This window comes from Tachypleus tridentatus, chromosome 3, assembly GCF_004210375.1.
Source record: "Tachypleus tridentatus isolate NWPU-2018 chromosome 3, ASM421037v1, whole genome shotgun sequence".
NCBI lineage: Eukaryota > Metazoa > Arthropoda > Merostomata > Xiphosura > Limulidae > Tachypleus > Tachypleus tridentatus.
In genome coordinates, this window is record NC_134827.1 from 83,311,757 (window position 1) to 83,324,096 (window position 12,340).

General features: G+C 34.3%; 1 protein-coding gene across 10 annotated transcripts in view; it reads left to right on the forward strand.

Moving 5' to 3' along the window:
* Positions 1-12,340, forward strand: part of LOC143247365 (forkhead box protein P1-like) — a 277,478-nt gene that overhangs the window by 59,067 nt on the left and 206,071 nt on the right. The window lies entirely within an intron of this gene.

Here is a 12,340-nt window from a genome sequence, read left to right on the forward strand (position 1 = left end):
TCGCGCAAACCTACACGAGAGCTATCTGCGCTAGCCATTCCTAATTTAGCAATGTAAAACTAGAGAGAAGACAACTATTCTTCACCACCCACCGCCAACTCTTGAGCTACTCTTTTATTAGCGAATAGTAAGATTGACCGTTACATTATAACGCTCCCACGGCTGAAAGGGCGAGCATGTTTGGTAGGACGTGGATTCGAACCCACGACTCTCAGATTACGAGTCGAACGCCTTAACCCACCTGGCCATTCCAGACCTAATAGCAAAACTACATCGTATCACGATAAATATTTGTTACTCGTATTCCAATTGGTCGAACTTTTTAAATTCATTTTAAATGAGGAAACATCCTTTTTTTGGTCTTTTATAGACCTTTGTTTGAAAATCACAAGCTTATTGGTTTAATTGGATTTCTATTTAAGGAATCATTATTTCTTTATTTTAGTTGTGTGAAGATATACCAACCTGTATGCCAATGTTGTTTTTTGTGTGTAATAATTTATATTTTTAATGTTGGTGGACCGTTGTGGCGGCTGGTGCTACTTGACAGATTTCCATCCTTATAAGATTAGTAGTTCAAAATTAAGGACGACTATACCTGAGTTATAACACAACTGATTAGTTACACGGGCACTTAAGGTACTCTTTATGTTGAACTCATCAAAATAACCCTTGGTGCATATTAATGCCAGTTACGTTGATTTTGCTTATATTTCGACCTTTTATAATTCTGAGTCTGTAGGAGAAAATTGCGTAACTATTAATGAAGTTCTATATATTGTAGATTGGGGACGTTGATGTACTAGTACTGTTGTACATTAACATTTATAAGAATATTAAAATTTAAGGCTTTCCTTTGGTATATTGTGAAAAAAGTAGAGAGTCCTCTATAATTATATTTACAGTTCCTTTATTACACTACTACTAGTTTATTTATGATTTCCAGCTTTTCGCAATCGTTTTTTAACGAAGAATAAAAGTTCTTTGTACTCTCTTTATAATACATTCAATATATGTCTCGCTTTCTTTGTTTTTTATTTTCTAAGGATCGATCTAAAACACATAAAAAGGCACGTGCTGACCGTTCAGATAACCTTAATTGGGCAATATTGGTCTAGAAAAACTTTGACCACATCATTGACTGACTCTTAAAACTTGTAATGCATGTTCGATACAAAGACTGACTCTAGAAGTGATCTTAAAAAGCATCCTGTGGAGTTTAACTAAATAAACGTCCTGAAGCACTAATAAAGAGCTATGGTTATGGTCGTCGTATGGTAGGACTTTACATGACCCACAATTTTCTAAAAAGTTATTGAGACTTGGATCCTAAATTGAGTAAAAAGTAGCGTTTATATAATAACAGCAACAATTTGTTTCTGTAAAATCCCGTCTATGTGGATAAATTTATTAAACTACTCGATGAAATTCTGTTTAATTGTTTTTATATTTTTGGTTAACACCTGTTATCTTAAGAAAAAATATTTTCCAGCATTCTTAATATGAGTAAATTTTGGCCAACGAATATTCGTATTCTAAAGGTAAATATCCTTCCGATATTAGATGTTCTTCTGCAACATGAAAATTTATATGTTGCCAGTAAGTGAAAGCCTTTTAGATGTTAATATATTTCCCAAAGTACTTTGCAAAAAACAGAAAGCCACTAATATGTCCCAAGCAAATTCATCTGGAATTAATTCTTTCTTACGAGAACTTTGCATTCCCCTTGGCCCGGCGTGGCCAGGTGGGTTAAGGCGTTCGACTCGTAATCTGAGGGTCGCGGGTTCGCATCCCCATCGCACTAAACATGCTCGTCTTTTCAGCCGTGGGGGTGTTATAATGTGATGATTAATCCCACTATTCGTTGGTAAAAGAGTAGCCCAAGAGTTGGCGAGGGGTGGTGCCTTCCCTCTAGTTTTACACTGCTAAATTAGGGACGGCTAGCGCAGATAGCCCTCGAGTAGCTTTGCGCGAAATTCAAAAACAAACAAACAAAGCATTCCCCTTTTAGCTACGACGGACACTAGTCACACTTTGTGTTTGCTTTAAGTCTATATTGTTTCCTTCTTTGTTAATTATTATTAGTAGGTTTTTTTTCATTAATACTCAATCGTTGTCAATCATTTGAGCGATGACTATTGATTTCACTGCTGTGGTTATTACTATACGTGTTATGAAATTATATTATACTAACATGCAAACTGTTTTTTTTTAAATATAAAAACCGAAATAATTTCAAAATATTGAAAGACTGTAAATGTTACAATATAAAGTTAGTCTAAAAACAGTGTCGTAAATGCGAAACGTGACTTCGACTTTTTTTTGTATTGCATGGTATTTGTCTCTGTGTCCGTTTTAAAGTATGAAGATTTTACCCTTAAATCTTCATAATATGTATTTGACTTGGTCAGATTGACATCTGGTAAACACTGTCCAACACGGGATACTGCTCTGTGTCACCTGGGGTTCAGTAACTTGACGTAAGTCGACACCAGGAACAATAGAAGCAGAAATTATGCTGACAGAGCACGCGCGGATGATATGCTCACGAGCTCCCATTTTACTCGTTAATCTTTTGTTTAGGCGATCGATGGTTTTTGCAGTCGGTTCCATTAATATCTATGTTACACAGCAGACTTTAACATACAACTAGATGGCGGATCACATTTCTTTTAAATAACACTGGAGATGAAAGCATGACCGATGTTACTTGCCCCCTCTACACGTGAAAGGGGCTCCTTCCAGTATATAAAAATACTAAACGAAACCATGTCGTTTAACTTACGTAAGTTATAATCTAAATAATACCTATAGATCTGTCTTCATCATGTTCATCGAAACCTCATGAAAGCTGCAACACTTGGAAACAGTTTCCTTTCTTACTGGGAATGAAGTGAAATAAGGTAACAACGGATAAACTTAAACTATTGTCCAAGCAGAAGTTCTAATGTTAACAGTAACACTTTCAAAGAAAAAATCTATAGAGTAAGAACAGTTTTGTTTATTTATAAAGTTACGTGTCTTATGCTTAACTAGTATACGATAACTTGAAGTACCACTACAACTTTTCTGACTATAATACACAGTTAGTAGTCTGTCTGACTATGTATTTCAACTCCACTGACTGTAATACAGAATTAGTAGTCTGTCTGATTATGTACTCCAGTTACGTGATGTAAATTCCTCTCTTTCTCTACCTGAGAACCTTCAACAACTGAAGTTCTTCTTCACGTGGTTTACATGGGCTAGGTTCATATTTTTATTGCATTCGTGCTTGATCACAGACTCGCAATCTCATTTGACACGTGCAAGTTAATTTAAACGCTAATGCAGTCTGGGATCCTGGCTTACCTGGACACTTGTTTAAGTTTAGATTATTATAAAACTGAACACGTGGTCTTGTATTAAATGTTCATGTTGTAGTATAACAGAAAATGTGTCACAGACAGTATTGTATTCTAATTTATCTGCATTAGTAGACCACCTGTTTTACCCATACTAGCCCCGTCAGTTTACCCTTGAATGTGCTTCTGGTTTGTCACCTGGTTTAAGTGAAGATATTAATTTAGTCTTTTCACTTCCCCTAAGTAATTTTTTATCATCCATTTGTTAGCGTAATTTTCAGGGATTTGCTTTATACATGAAAAAAATTCAGCATTTCACAAATTCTATAAGTAATGCCGGTTGATATGTTTTTCTTTCATTTTATAAATGCTTTCAATTTACTTTTATTTCAATTTAAGGTGAAACTGGTCGACATTTTAATTGGTTACGTATGGCTGTATGATAATTAGCAGTTTTTCATGATTCGGCTGTCATACATGCCTGCAATCAGTGAATTTCACTGATGGTCACGATAACAACGTTGACTAATCGACCGATTTGTTTCGGCTGGATCGTTCCTGCCAGCTAATTTAGTTGAAATCATATACAGTTTATTGATCGGGCTTGTGTTGTCTGGTTTTAGACCCGCTGGTTGAAAAACGCAAAGCCAGCTAATTTTAGATTTAACTCATAAATGAAAAAGGTAAAACTGTCTCTATAGTTCACGTGCATGAACTGCTATGTCAAGATGTCCTTAATGATACGTATAGAAAGTTCGTGCAATCGTGACCGCAGAAAATCAATGAATATGCAGCACAAAATACCCACACAGTTTCTTTAAGTACCTTTACATACAAGATACATGTAGTTTTATTGTAAGTGCCTTTACATACAAGATCCATGTAGTTTTATTGTAGATACTTTTACGTACAAAATACATGTAGCTTTATTGTAAGTACCTTTGCATACAAAATCCATACAGGTTTTACTGTAAGTACTTCTACATACAAAATCCATGTAGTTTTTAGTAAAGTAAATGTTACTTTTGTGTAATACACTGGTTTGTTGCTTTTATCACTAGCATCGTACTCTGTAGCTGGAGTTACAGGGGGTAAGTAAAACACGTAATAGTTTTCATTATGCATTTCTGTACAAGCTCATTTTTAAAGAATGCTTTTGTAAAAATAAAGTTCAAAGTCCTTTGTTAGTCCACGTGGAAACAGCGTGAAAAGCTGATAGTGTACAAAAAGAACGTGTTGTTTATGTGTGTTTCGAAACTAGTTCGCTCGTTCTGATGTTGGTAATTACTGGAAGTCGTGATTTTTTACCATTTTGTCAGTGGCAGCCAAAAGTGATGTTTAAGAATGATTAATCAATGTTGTTATCACTAGACACGTAAGATAATTTTTTTCAGCAAATAGTTTTTTTGTTTTTTTGAGAGCTCAAAAAAAACTGTTTCGGCGATGTTGATTGGTCAGCCAGCTTAAAGAAGACATTGCTTGACAAGTTGTAACTGTTTATCCATGTGTGTTTTCTTGGTTCGTCATCTCCGTGTAATAGACATATTTTCAACTCGAATTTATCCAAGTTATTTACATAGATGTGTCTTACAAAGATATTTTTTATCTGATTTGTTTTAATCATAGATAAAAATTGTTTAACAGATTATTAATATATGTATATAGTATCCCATTAATCAGCTATATAACTGTAAATAAGATCATGTAGATTAAATAGTAATAATTGCAACGTGAGTTAATGAACTAACAAATTAATCATTGGTTTTGTATTGTAATAATTGTAACGTGAGTTATATAACTAACAAGTTAACCATTGTTTTACGCTGTGATAATTTTAACGAGCGTTAATGGACTAAAAACTTAACTATTTTTTTATTTTTAAGAAAACGTTTTTAAAAACTATGTTGTTCCTGTTAGAACCGTTTTCTCGGATTTAATGAAAAACTACTTCTCAGTCAGAATATTAGAGGGCGATCTGTGTGAAAGTCAGGAATAATAATTACTCTATTTTTGAAATCAATGCACCGGACTGTTCTTGGAATATTCATGCGCGCGATGTAGCTATCGTAATTTCAAAATAAAGTTAAAGCTGTTTGTGGTTGGAAGGACGAAAAAATGGCGTCGGGAACACACGTTAAAAAATGTATATGAAGAGTATTAATAAAATGATTATTTTTCAATTAATTTATTACCTAACTAGATATTTATTATTTTCGACAAGCATTGCTGTATTGTTATGCAGAGAACTTAAAGAAGCTGCTATAGCAAAGTGGTATGGAAAAACACTGATAACAAAACATTCCATTTCTAGCATGTTTTTCATCTCTTTTTACCCTTTTTAGGCTATGTGCCTTGATAACTGCTAATTTATAATATTTAAATCTCTTGCATTCAAACAATACATTCACTTGCGCCAAATTTGAAATAAAACTACGAACCATTCTCACGTTGTTGTGACGTGAAAAGTATTAGAAACAAATTCCGAAAACTGTCTACTACCTATCTTAAAATGACTTAGTATCTCTTGGTCAGTTTAGCAAAACACGTGAATCTGTCGTACGGATGCGAAATTTGAACACGTTGTTCTCCACGCCTTAACCACCATCACAGACAATAAGGCAAAATTTGTATCTATTACCACATTGTTCTCTCTCTCATTACGTCAATGAATTACCTGATTTTTTCTCAATGAATTTAGTTTGTATTAAGCGACATTTGAAGGATAAAAGAACAAACCATTTTTTTTTCTTGACCAACACATGTGTATAGATCACATTTAATAATGTATGACACAAATCTCTTTATTTTCCCATTGGATGCCCACTATAATTATATAAGTACGAAATGCGATTTTATATAATTTGGCCCTCAAATATAGAATATACCTTCCATATAAGAGTTTGTTTGTTTTTTGAATTTCGCACAAAGTTGCGTGAGGGCTATCTGCGCTAGTCATTCCTAATTTAGCAGCGCAAGACTAGACAGAGGGCAACTAGTCATCACCATTCACCGCCAACCCTTGGGCTATTCTATTACCAACGAATAGTGGGATTGACCTTCACATTAAAACGTCTCACAGTTAAAAGGACGAGCATGTTTGGTGTGATGGGGTTTCGAACCACCTAGCCATGCCGGTGCGTGACTGTGTGAGAGTCAGACTGTATTACGGTTAACTAACTTACCAGTAGTAGCAATACACCCTTTTATTGTGGGTGTGGGATATTTCGCGTCTAACTTTTACGACATCTGTGTTTTCCACATAGAAGTATAAAAACACATGGTACAAGGTATACCATGTTTTCCACAATAACTTGATTGGTTTATTTTGTCTCTGCCACAGGACTATTGTAAACAATATTATTTCAGTGTACTAAATTGGTTCATATTATCTCTCCTAGAGAATTATTAGAAACAGTAATGATTCGAAGCACTTGACTGATTCATGTTACATAGTTACATTTAGTGGCAGCAGCTCAAAGTGGATCACACCAACAATATCCCACCAAACACTTAACAAGAGTTTCCTAGGGTGGAGATCCATTTTGGGCTGTGCTTTAGCCAGAGTACCTGCACTGAGCCATTGTCTGCAGCGCTCAACATTTTCATAATATATCCATTTTTCATTTCCAGTCATCAACGTGTCCAAAAAAAAGTGAGTTACGTTTACAAGAGGGCAGAGAAGTACAAAAGTCCACTCTTGCTCTAAGATTGGTTTCTTCCAAATCATGAGGGACCCATTTTCTAAATGTTTACACCTTTCCAAGCTGTTGCACATGACGGTGAACTGTTGAATGGGTTCAATTAAGCTTCTGTGCCAGTTCTTTAACTGTTACAGTACAATTTTCATCAAGTGCAGCCAGCACCAAGTCATCATTAAACTCAACGGGACCCTGAATGTGGCACATCACTTAAGCTGTAGTCACCTGATCTGAACATCTGAAACCACCTTCAACATTTTCTTTCATTGAGAGACTCCGCACTATAAACACCTTAATGTTTCGTGTAGTTTCTGCTGTACTGTTGTCTTTTTTAAACTCATAAATTATTATATGCCTAATGTGCTCCTCAGATACATCCATCTTTGTAAGGGTTTATTTGATTAATGATCTGAAAAAGTGGAGTTGGGTTAGTTTCTTTTATTTGTCAGAACATTTTTATACACGTCCTACTATATATTTTAGTAATTAAAGCCTTCTACAAAGACAGAAATTATGATACATTTTTTGATTAAATTTTCGGACATTACTTATGGGCTGACCTGAAAGATAGTTTAAACTACCACCCGATGCTATAATAAATCAGCGGTCTTATCGTATTAATTACACTAAATTACAGTAATCGTAGCTTATATATACGTATTTGTGCACTTCAATTTGTTTTGTTGTTATGGTTAGGAAACTACATATTTCGATTTATTTATAGGTTTTCCATTAACTTTTATTCTCAGAAATTCTGTTACTGAACAGTAATCAATATGAACTGTAACCTTATACATTAAGTTGTTCTCTGGCTAACTTCATACAGGTCTTAACCATATTTTTGGAGAATTTTCTGTAATGATTTCTCAACCTTGTATCGTTATCATTCGAAAACAGATCACTGCATTGGAACGTTTTTGTTTTTGTAATACAGTATACTGCATTACATTACCCGACGTTTTCAAATTCCACCGGATGATTTGAATCATGAATTGTTTGTAATAAGATTAGTTAAAAGCTAAAAATAAATACATATTTAATACTTTTATTTCTGTTTTCTATCTGTATCTTTTTTATTGCGTTAATTCAAAACTGATTTTATTCGTTGTGTCGATAGCTTTTGTTGTATTTTACTTCTAACTGAAGGCAACAAGAAGTAAACTCGTTAAATACATTATTGTTCCTTTTCACACTAAATCATATCAGCGTTCCTAAAACAATAGGTTAACTATGTTACAGACACAAGTATAATTTGTTGTCATAATGTAGTTGCACAATACCTAAAACAAACGTTTTATAATTCTCATGATTAATATATTTTTTATTTTTTACACAATATGACTTGGATTATCTTCATGTTCGAAATAATCAAAATTCTTCTAATCAGTAGTGTGCCTAGACTGTCAGTTCGAGGGTTTATGGTTTGAGTCTGTTTTACCTCAAAACGCCCTCCGCGCTTTGGTGTCGTGACGGCGAAAACCCACTATTCAGTCAAACAAGAGTTATCCGTGAGTTGGCGGTGAGTGCTACTGACTGGGGACCTTTCCCCTAGTCTATCAGTTCAATAACAGGTTTAACTATTCTCAGATAATCCTCGTTTAGCTTTGCTCGAAAATTACAAAAGAAACGAGACTCAGTCTGGCCGTTCTATCAGTACTTGAAACTAAATTTGTTGTTTCAAACTATCACATTTAAATAAACGTTCAATATGCACTTGGAACTAATGTTCTTTGATTGTAAAATACTGTCTAGTTGACTCAGTTTTATGGTTCCATGAGATTTGAAAACAAAAAGCCTATTTTTAAACTAATATGTATTCTATCTAAACGGAATGAAATCAAACTTTTTAATGTATTATGTCATGCTGCCGTTGTTTTGGTGTATTTGAAAACTCTTTATTTATAATTTAATTATATTCCAATGTTTTTTAGTGTCCCGCCGATAAAACAATGAGGAGTGTTGTGAGTCAAATGAGTATCATTGTGTGTCACACTGATGTTAAAATTACACTCAATCAACGAAGTGTGTTCTCAGGCATCACAATTATGTTAAAATATAAATGGTTTGTACAGTTTGTGTAATGAAGTAATGTGTTATTTAAATGGCTTAACATTTTTCACTCATTTGTGTAAATGTATATATAAATAACATGTTTCCACATCAGAGGTATCGACGTCCAAAGACATTATTTATCAAAACGAATCGGATGGCCGCATATAAAATGCCATTTTTCATCATTCTTAAAATTTTCATGATGTTACCTCTTTTCACTTCCTCCATTTACTTCAGTCGTGAACAAATAAAAATTTGTGAAAAAAAAAGAAAAGTTAATTGTGTTGTAAGCTGATAATGACTCCATTTCCCTAACTTGATTTCATTACTAGCGCGGGTTTTAATGCCCCGTCCGGATGCTATACAAAATAAGTTGAAAGTTTGTATGCGTGTACCGTAATGTAACTTCATAATGCATGCATATGAGTCGGAACCACTTTGGAAAGACCGGCAGGGTAAGTTTTTAAATGAAAGAACGAACCCACGTGGTTACACTTTTTCTTTACATGAAGATTATGTTGTAGTTGAGTTAAAAGATATTTTACGCTGGTCTAGTGTTTAAGTTCATTAACTGCATCCGGACACGTTGGTTAAGTTTTAAATGGTGAAGATAATGGTATCAAATTCGATTGGATGTCTTTCGTTGTTTTACTCTATTTTTTTTTTTCCTCTTTCTGAGTCTCAAATGCATAAAGCCAGGTTTTCCTATTCTAACTCAAAATTAATATATCATATTTGTGTGATAGAATCGAAAACCGTATTATGATGCGATTTCATTAACCTACTTCATTCTTAATTCAACGGTATTGTGACAGTGTCTAAGATAACAGTCATTTTCATTTTAAGTGCTTTCGGTCGAGTTGATGTAATTTGGCGCGTTTTCAGTTCCTTATCAGGTTAGTCCAACTTTTTGTGATGGGTGCTCCCCCCCTCTAGTCTAAGTTAAGAACGGCTTTGTGTAGCTTTCCACAATATTAGAAACAAAACAAACGCGCAATTCACATAATGTGATCACAACAAAAATAATGTAAACATAGAAATAACTAAAAGAAAGTTATCTTTTAAGAGCAAAGCTACCTGGCTTCGAACCTCAGTTATTATAAAATATGTTCCATCTTGCTACCAACTGAGATTATTTCAGGGAACATGAAAATGGATGATACATTGAACACTTTTACTGAAAAGATAAGAACATTGTTAAAGTTGTCGATTCATTCTTTAGTTTGCAATCCAACAATATACGTAATTTGAACTTTTTTAGTTTGTAAGCCAATAATATGTGTAATCTAAACTTCTTCTTTAGTTTACAGTCCAATGTTATACGTATTTCAAATTTCTTCACCTTGCAATTCAGGTTTACCAGCAAAACTGTCTTTAATTTGAGTAACTTTGATCATAGGTTACTTAGTTTTCGTCAAATACTTTATTCAAAGTCAATCCCTACAACGTTGGTTTGCGACTATGTATTGCAGGGCATGGTCAGGTGGGTCAAGACGTTCAACTCGTAATCTAAGAGTCGCAGGTTCGAGTACCCGTCGCACCAAACATGCTCACCCTTTCAGCTGTGAGGGCGTTATAATGTGACGATCAATCCCACTATTCCTTGGTAAAGAGTAGCCCATGAGGTGGCGGTGGGTGGTGATGACTAGCTGCCTTCTCTCTAATTTTACACTAGCTTTGCGCGACATTTAAAAAACAAAAACGTTTGTGGAGGATATATATATATATATATATAATATTTCTTTAATTCAGCAACTATTTATTATGAAACATTTGGCCATGCTGTTTTCAACGTTTTCTGGCTTTTTGATGTAGACTGTTACTTAAATGTATTACCTGTTTATATATATATATAGTGTAATACCTTATTATTATATATATATAATGTAATACCTTATTATTATTATATATATAATGTAATACCTTATTATTATTATATATATAATGTAATACCTTATTATTATTACTTTTATTTCGTTTTTTTCTTCTTCTTTACTTTGGAGAGCAGTAACCTTCCCACAGCTGTCTGTAGGTAGTGAAGGGTGATACAGATGTGGGACGTCGTGTTTGTTTCTTTGTTTTGATTAGCTGCCTTCCCTCTAGTTTTACACTGCAAAATTAGGGACGGCTAGCGCAGATAGCCCTCGCGTAGCTTTGCGCGAAATTCAACAACAACAAAACAAAACAACTCTTGAGTTACTCTTATACTAACGAATAGTGGTATTGACAGTAACATTATAACTCCCCCACGACTGAAAGGGCGAGCATCTTTGGTGCTACGGGGATTCGAACTCAAAACCCTCAGATTACGAGTCGAACGCCTTAACCCACCTGGCCATGCCGGCCCGTTTCCTCTGGCAAGTAAAAGGCAATTAAAAACAAAATACATATAGCATTCAGATCATCATTACAGGAAATCTCGTTTTATATTTTTAATTTGTTTTCACTTAGGGTTACTGGTGAAGGGTGTAATTCCCTGAAACTGATATAACCCACTGCAGTAACAAGTGGTGGTAAATCGAAGGATAGCTTGGGTTTCATGTTTATTTTTAGTATTTTTAACAGCTTTTCTGCTGGATATATTGATATCAGATTTGCTATATAACCTCCAAATGCTATACAGATATAGTTTATTGTGGTGAGAAAAGAAACGACCTGAGGTCGGTTGTTCAATGTTGTCACATGTTTTTCATAACCCAACAGCTGTTTATGATGGGCTTTGAAGCACTTTTTTTTTAGATTTTTGTCTTAAACCTATTGAATTCCATGAATAGCAAAAACAGAAAGTTAAATGCTAAGTCGTTAAACTTGTATCAGAGTAACTAATATTATACCTAATCTTATAACTGTGAAATTTTAAACAGAGCATATTAAAAAAAATAATTTCATGTGCTCTTTAACATTTTATGTTAGTGTGTTTATGTAACACCATCGCAAGACAAAACTCTTTAGAACAACAAACAGAGAGGGGTTATCCGGATCACTCATCCACCATCTTTCACCCTTTGAACGTTCTACAACCCTTTTCCCCGTCGCACCAAATATGCTTGTTCTTTCAGCCGTGGGGGTGTTATAATGTGTTATAGTCTAATACTGCTAAATTAGGGACGGCTAGCGCAGATAGCCCTCGAGTGTCTTTGCACGAAATTCAAAATAAACCAAACAAATCTACAACCCTTTATCCCATTCTAAAACTTTGCAATGTGTTATTATAGCGCAAAAAACAATCAAACAACAACAACAAAA